We start from the raw sequence: 7,500 nt of genomic DNA, 5'->3' as shown, positions 1-7,500 counted from the left end.
CTGAGCCAATGGTCAAAAATGTATGAAGAGTAGCAATCCATTATTCTTCACTGCATTTGTGGTCCAAGACTAAACACACCGTAAGTATGTAGATTATACCAGGTTTGCAAAGGCTCCTGGTTCGGGCTACAGACAAGGAGCATTGTGACGTCACGCTGCCTGTGGAACAGTGATATTAAAGGTGAAACAGCTGCACAGTAGGTTAGGTGAAGGGCTCTGAGAGTGGAAAGGCAGCATGCTTGGGTCCCTGGACAAGGTGAGCTTATGATAATGTGTCTGAATGTTCGCCTGTGTTGTAATATTAAACCCCTTATTGTTGTAAACGCCTACTTACTAAGGAGTTCTCAAGCTCAGCCCCACACAGACCTGGAACTGATTATGTTAATGCAAACTATTTAAGAAACTGAGCCTGATCTAAAAGATTTCCTTGGATCTAGGACCATTTCGCCTAGCTTTTAGGTGCTTCCTTCTCCTAAAGTCCTTTGTAAAACTTGGGAAAACCTCACAGAACAGACTTCCAGGAGGTCAGATGGGTTTCCTTGTGCCTTCACACACACACACACACACACACACACTTTCTAGCCCACTTAAGGACAAAAGGATGCATAAGTCTACATAGGGCCAGTGGCGCAATGGATAACGCGTCTGACTACGGATCAGAAGATTGTAGGTTCGACTCCTATCTGGCTCGGAAGGGTTGTAGGTCCCTGTTTGATTATATTCCTGTGGAATTCTTATTTACCTCAGACTTGTTGTAGGTTCAATATTCTCCAGCAGGACTCATCCAGCAGTTGTTCCACGGTAGAGCGCAAGTAATAGGACCACAGCTAGTTAAACGTTTCCCATTTGCTGCTGGACTCTATGTGATGGCCGTCACGTGGTGTGCTGCTTTTGTATTTCAACATTGGTCCCTGATACTCTTAATTGCGAAAAAGCTTGTTGACAAAAGTGTGTGTGCGCGAGGGTCTGTGGACGTAGGCAGGTGTGTGCACTTGAATGCTTACCCATTTACATGTGTGAGAGGAACAAACCAACTCCCTGTGGGCTGCAGGCTTACAACTGGTAGCCCCAGTAGCCAGGCAGAACCACAGGTAAGGAGAGAGAGAGAGAGAAAGTTGGTCCATTATTAGAGAAGGCCCATAAGCATCTTGCACTGCTACCTTCTTCCCCTCTCAGCCACGATCGGCCAAGACCTCTTTATTAGGGTAGAGGGTGAACATTTCTTGGACCTCAGAAACTGAGGGATGTAGACCCAATATGTCCTCCAAGCGCCTAGAGACCTGGTGCCCAATCTGGCATGGTGTTTTTCAGCCTACCCGACCAATCCGGTTGCAAGGTGGACTTTAACAATACTGCTAAAAAGGCACTCCCAGACATCCCTGAGGCCTTCATTTGCATAGGCCCTGCCCTTCTCTTTGTCCTGCTTCCCACGAAGCAACACAACACTGCAGCAGTATAGATTTGGGGGTGGTGAAGAATAATGACAGTGAGGCTAAAAAAGAGAAAGAAAAGTCCCAGAAGTCCTGCAGGCTTCCTTGCTAAATGCAGCTGAACATAGAGCGCACCTTCTTTACTGCAAAGCAAATACATAAAAAATGTTGAGGAGAGACTAATTGAAAAATACATATCATGGGGACAGCACTGGGACCTGCTTTATTTTTTCAATTAGTCTTGAAAACAAAAAAGATTTCTCTCCTAAAAGCTGTTAAAAATATGGAACGCTTCACGAATTTGCGTGTCATCCTTGCGCCAGGGCCATGCTAATCTTCTCTGTATCGTTCCAATTTTAGTATATGTGCTGCCGAAGCGAGCACACTTTATTGATGAACTGACAATGTTTATAAACTCTCTAAATCTACAGTCTCTAGACATAGGGTGGCCTGGCAGAGATGCTCAGATGGCCAGTACGCATTCAAATCTGAGCCAATGGTAAAAAATGTATGAAGAGTAGCAATCCATTATTCTTCACTGCATTTGTGGTCCAAGACTAAACACACCGTAAGTATGTAGATTATACCAGGTTTGCAAAGGCTCCTGGTTCGGGCTACAGACAAGGAGCATTGTGACGTCACGCTGCCTGTGGAACAGTGATATTAAAGGTGAAACAGCTGCACAGTAGGTTAGGTGAAGGGCTCTGAGAGTGGAAAGGCAGCATGCTTGGGTCCCTGGACAAGGTGAGCTTATGATAATGTGTCTGAATGTTCGCCTGTGTTGTAATATTAAACCCCTTATTGTTGTAAACGCCTACTTACTAAGGAGTTCTCAAGCTCAGCCCCACACAGACCTGGAACTGATTATGTTAATGCAAACTATTTAAGAAACTGAGCCTGATCTAAAAGATTTCCTTGGATCTAGGACCATTTCGCCTAGCTTTTAGGTGCTTCCTTCTCCTAAAGTCCTTTGTAAAACTTGGGAAAACCTCACAGAACAGACTTCCAGGAGGTCAGATGGGTTTCCTTGTGCCTTCACACACACACACACACACACACACACTTTCTAGCCCACTTAAGGACAAAAGGATGCATAAGTCTACATAGGGCCAGTGGCGCAATGGATAACGCGTCTGACTACGGATCAGAAGATTGTAGGTTCGACTCCTATCTGGCTCGGAAGGGTTGTAGGTCCCTGTTTGATTATATTTCTGTGGAATTCTTATTTACCTCAGACTTGTTGTAGGTTCAATATTCTCCAGCAGGACTCATCCAGCAGTTGTTCCACGGTAGAGCGCAAGTAATAGGACCACAGCTAGTTAAACGTTTCCCATTTGCTGCTGGACTCTATGTGATGGCCGTCACGTGGTGTGCTGCTTTTGTATTTCAACATGGGTCCCTGATACTCTTAATTGCGAAAAAGCTTGTTGACAAAAGTGTGTGTGCGCGAGGGTCTGTGGACGTAGGCAGGTGTGTGCACTTGAATGCTTACCCATTTACATGTGTGAGAGGAACAAACCAACTCCCTGTGGGCTGCAGGCTTACAACTGGTAGCCCCAGTAGCCAGGCAGAACCACAGGTAAGGAGAGAGAGAGAAAGTTGGTCCATTATTAGAGAAGGCCCATAAGCATCTTGCACTGCTACCTTCTTCCCCTCTCAGCCACGATCGGCCAAGACCTCTCTATTAGGGTAGAGGGTGAACATTTCTTGGACCTCAGAAACTGAGGGATGTAGACCCAATATGTCCTCCAAGCGCCTAGAGACCTGGTGCCCAATCTGGCATGGTGTTTTTCAGCTTACCCGACCAATCCGGTTGCAAGGTGGACTTTAACAATACTGCTAAAAAGGCACTCCCAGACATCCCTGAGGCCTTCATTTGCATAGGCCCTGCCCTTCTCTTTGTCCTGCTTCCCACGAAGCAACACAACACTGCAGCAGTATAGATTTGGGGGTGGTGAAGAATAATGACAGTGAGGCTAAAAAAGAGAAAGAAAAGTCCCAGAAGTCCTGCAGGCTTCCTTGCTAAATGCAGCTGAACATAGAGCGCACCTTCTTTACTGCAAAGCAAAGACATTAAAAATGTTGAGGAGAGACTAATTGAAAAATACATATCACGGGGACAGCACTGGGACCTGCTTTATTTTTTCAATTAGTCTTGAAAACAAAAAAGATTTCTCTCCTAAAAGCTGTTAAAAATATGGAACGCTTCACGAATTTGCGTGTCATCCTTGCGCAGGGGCCATGCTAATCTTCTCTGTATCGTTCCAATTTTAGTATATGTGCTGCCGAAGCGAGCACACTTTATTGATGAACTGACAATGTTTATAAACTCTCTAAATCTACAGTCTCTAGACATAGGGTGGCCTGGCAGAGATGCTCAGATGGCCAGTACGCATTCAAATCTGAGCCAATGGTCAAAAATGTATGAAGAGTAGCAATCCATTATTCTTCACTGCATTTGTGGTCCAAGACTAAACACACCATAAGTATGTAGATTATACCAGGTTTGCAAAGGCTCCTGGTTCGGGCTACAGACAAGGAGCATTGTGACGTCACGCTGCCTGTGGAACAGTGATATTAAAGGTGAAACAGCTGCACAGTAGGTTAGGTGAAGGGCTCTGAGAGTGGAAAGGCAGCATGCTTGGGTCCCTGGACAAGGTGAGCTTATGATAATGTGTCTGAATGTTCGCCTGTGTTGTAATATTAAACCCCTTATTGTTGTAAACGCCTACTTACTAAGGAGTTCTCAAGCTCAGCCCCACACAGACCTGGAACTGATTATGTTAATGCAAACTATTTAAGAAACTGAGCCTGATCTAAAAGATTTCCTTGGATCTAGGACCATTTCGCCTAGCTTTTAGGTGCTTCCTTCTCCTAAAGTCCTTTGTAAAACTTGGGAAAACCTCACAGAACAGACTTCCAGGAGGTCAGATGGGTTTCCTTGTGCCTTCACACACACACACACACACACACACTTTCTAGCCCACTTAAGGACAAAAGGATGCATAAGTCTACATAGGGCCAGTGGCGCAATGGATAACGCGTCTGACTACGGATCAGAAGATTGTAGGTTCGACTCCTATCTGGCTCGGAAGGGTTGTAGGTCCCTGTTTGATTATATTCCTGTGGAATTCTTATTTACCTCAGACTTGTTGTAGGTTCAATATTCTCCAGCAGGACTCATCCAGCAGTTGTTCCACAGTAGAGCGCAAGTAATAGGACCACAGCTAGTTAAACGTTTCCCATTTGCTGCTGGACTCTATGTGATGGCCGTCACGTGGTGTGCTGCTTTTGTATTTCAACATTGGTCCCTGATACTCTTAATTGCGAAAAAGCTTGTTGACAAAAGTGTGTGTGCGCGAGGGTCTGTGGACGTAGGCAGGTGTGTGCACTTGAATGCTTACCCATTTACATGTGTGAGAGGAACAAACCAACTCCCTGTGGGCTGCAGGCTTACAACTGGTAGCCCCAGTAGCCAGGCAGAACCACAGGTAAGGAGAGAGAGAGAAAGTTGGTCCATTATTAGAGAAGGCCCATAAGCATCTTGCACTGCTACCTTCTTCCCCTCTCAGCCACGATCGGCGAAGACCTCTTTATTAGGGTAGAGGGTGAACATTTCTTGGACCTCAGAAACTGAGGGATGTAGACCCAATATGTCCTCGAAGCGCCTAGAGACCTGGTGCCCAATCTGGCATGGTGTTTTTCAGCCTACCCGACCAATCCGGTTGCAAGGTGGACTTTAACAATACTGCTAAAAAGGCACTCCCAGACATCCCTGAGGCCTTCATTTGCATAGGCCCTGCCCTTCTCTTTGTCCTGCTTCCCACGAAGCAACACAACACTGCAGCAGTATAGATTTGGGGGTGGTGAAGAATAATGACAGTGAGGCTAAAAAAGAGAAAGAAAAGTCCCAGAAGTCCTGCAGGCTTCCTTGCTAAATGCAGCTGAACATAGAGCGCACCTTCTTTACTGCAAAGCAAATACATTAAAAATGTTGAGGAGAGACTAATTGAAAAATACATATCACGGGGACAGCACTGGGACCTGCTTTATTTTTTCAATTAGTCTTGAAAACAAAAAAGATTTCTCTCCTAAAAGCTGTTAAAAATATGGAACGCTTCACGAATTTGCGTGTCATCCTTGCGCCAGGGCCATGCTAATCTTCTCTGTATCGTTCCAATTTTAGTATATGTGCTGCTGAAGCGAGCACACTTTATTGATGAACTGACAATGTTTATAAACTCTCTAAATCTACAGTCTCTAGACATAGGGTGGCCTGGCAGAGATGCTCAGATGGCCAGTACGCATTCAAATCTGAGCCAATGGTCAAAAATGTATGAAGAGTAGCAATCCATTATTCTTCACTGCATTTGTGGTCCAAGACTAAACACACCATAAGTATGTAGATTATACCAGGTTTGCAAAGGCTCCTGGTTCGGGCTACAGACAAGGAGCATTGTGACGTCACGCTGCCTGTGGAACAGTGATATTAAAGGTGAAACAGCTGCACAGTAGGTTAGGTGAAGGGCTCTGAGAGTGGAAAGGCAGCATGCTTGGGTCCCTGGACAAGGTGAGCTTATGATAATGTGTCTGAATGTTCGCCTGTGTTGTAATATTAAACCCCTTATTGTTGTAAACGCCTACTTACTAAGGAGTTCTCAAGCTCAGCCCCACACAGACCTGGAACTGATTATGTTAATGCAAACTATTTAAGAAACTGAGCCTGATCTAAAAGATTTCCTTGGATCTAGGACCATTTCGCCTAGCTTTTAGGTGCTTCCTTCTCCTAAAGTCCTTTGTAAAACTTGGGAAAACCTCACAGAACAGACTTCCAGGAGGTCAGATGGGTTTCCTTGTGCCTTCACACACACACACACACACACACACTTTCTAGCCCACTTAAGGACAAAAGGATGCATAAGTCTACATAGGGCCAGTGGCGCAATGGATAACGCGTCTGACTACGGATCAGAAGATTGTAGGTTCGACTCCTATCTGGCTCGGAAGGGTTGTAGGTCCCTGTTTGATTATATTCCTGTGGAATTCTTATTTACCTCAGACTTGTTGTAGGTTCAATATTCTCCAGCAGGACTCATCCAGCAGTTGTTCCACAGTAGAGCGCAAGTAATAGGACCACAGCTAGTTAAACGTTTCCCATTTGCTGCTGGACTCTATGTGATGGCCGTCACGTGGTGTGCTGCTTTTGTATTTCAACATTGGTCCCTGATACTCTTAATTGCGAAAAAGCTTGTTGACAAAAGTGTGTGTGCGCGAGGGTCTGTGGACGTAGGCAGGTGTGTGCACTTGAATGCTTACCCATTTACATGTGTGAGAGGAACAAACCAACTCCCTGTGGGCTGCAGGCTTACAACTGGTAGCCCCAGTAGCCAGGCAGAACCACAGGTAAGGAGAGAGAGAGAAAGTTGGTCCATTATTAGAGAAGGCCCATAAGCATCTTGCACTGCTACCTTCTTCCCCTCTCAGCCACGATCGGCGAAGACCTCTTTATTAGGGTAGAGGGTGAACATTTCTTGGACCTCAGAAACTGAGGGATGTAGACCCAATATGTCCTCGAAGCGCCTAGAGACCTGGTGCCCAATCTGGCATGGTGTTTTTCAGCCTACCCGACCAATCCGGTTGCAAGGTGGACTTTAACAATACTGCTAAAAAGGCACTCCCAGACATCCCTGAGGCCTTCATTTGCATAGGCCCTGCCCTTCTCTTTGTCCTGCTTCCCACGAAGCAACACAACACTGCAGCAGTATAGATTTGGGGGTGGTGAAGAATAATGACAGTGAGGCTAAAAAAGAGAAAGAAAAGTCCCAGAAGTCCTGCAGGCTTCCTTGCTAAATGCAGCTGAACATAGAGCGCACCTTCTTTACTGCAAAGCAAATACATTAAAAATGTTGAGGAGAGACTAATTGAAAAATACATATCACGGGGACAGCACTGGGACCTGCTTTATTTTTTCAATTAGTCTTGAAAACAAAAAAGATTTCTCTCCTAAAAGCTGTTAAAAATATGGAACGCTTCACGAATTTGCGTGTCATCCTTGCGCCAGGGCCATGCT

At 45.4% G+C, this 7,500-nt stretch overlaps 8 non-coding genes across 8 annotated transcripts in view; 4 read left to right on the top strand and 4 right to left on the bottom strand.

Moving 5' to 3' along the window:
- The first annotated feature begins 618 nt into the window (after window positions 1–618).
- TRNAR-ACG (transfer RNA arginine (anticodon ACG)) lies at window positions 619–691 on the top strand. The gene has a single exon. It is a non-coding gene; the product is annotated as a tRNA-Arg (tRNA).
- A 1,016-nt stretch (window positions 692–1,707) lies between these two features.
- On the bottom strand, window positions 1,708–1,814 carry LOC147705120 (U6 spliceosomal RNA). Its single transcript, XR_015298431.1, has one exon. It is a non-coding gene; the product is annotated as a U6 spliceosomal RNA (small nuclear RNA).
- Window positions 1,815–2,536: 722 nt separating this feature from the next.
- Window positions 2,537–2,609, top strand: TRNAR-ACG (transfer RNA arginine (anticodon ACG)). Its single transcript has one exon. It is a non-coding gene; the product is annotated as a tRNA-Arg (tRNA).
- Window positions 2,610–3,621: 1,012 nt separating this feature from the next.
- LOC147705118 (U6 spliceosomal RNA) lies at window positions 3,622–3,728 on the bottom strand. The gene has a single exon (XR_015297943.1). It is a non-coding gene; the product is annotated as a U6 spliceosomal RNA (small nuclear RNA).
- Window positions 3,729–4,448: 720 nt separating this feature from the next.
- On the top strand, window positions 4,449–4,521 carry TRNAR-ACG (transfer RNA arginine (anticodon ACG)). Its single transcript has one exon. It is a non-coding gene; the product is annotated as a tRNA-Arg (tRNA).
- A 1,012-nt stretch (window positions 4,522–5,533) lies between these two features.
- On the bottom strand, window positions 5,534–5,640 carry LOC147705116 (U6 spliceosomal RNA). The gene has a single exon (XR_015298452.1). It is a non-coding gene; the product is annotated as a U6 spliceosomal RNA (small nuclear RNA).
- A 720-nt stretch (window positions 5,641–6,360) lies between these two features.
- On the top strand, window positions 6,361–6,433 carry TRNAR-ACG (transfer RNA arginine (anticodon ACG)). The gene has a single exon. It is a non-coding gene; the product is annotated as a tRNA-Arg (tRNA).
- Window positions 6,434–7,445: 1,012 nt separating this feature from the next.
- Window positions 7,446–7,500, bottom strand: part of LOC147705114 (U6 spliceosomal RNA) — a 107-nt gene continuing 52 nt past the window's right edge. The window contains exon 1 of the small nuclear RNA XR_015298451.1: window positions 7,446–7,500. This exon is cut by the window's right edge and continues 52 nt beyond it. This is a non-coding gene — a small nuclear RNA (U6 spliceosomal RNA).

This window comes from Lissotriton vulgaris, chromosome 7, assembly GCF_964263255.1.
Source record: "Lissotriton vulgaris chromosome 7, aLisVul1.2, whole genome shotgun sequence".
Taxonomy (NCBI): Eukaryota; Metazoa; Chordata; class Amphibia; order Caudata; family Salamandridae; genus Lissotriton; species Lissotriton vulgaris.
The sequence above is the reverse complement of the archived record's forward strand: the minus strand, read 5'-3'. Positions and strand labels throughout refer to the sequence as shown.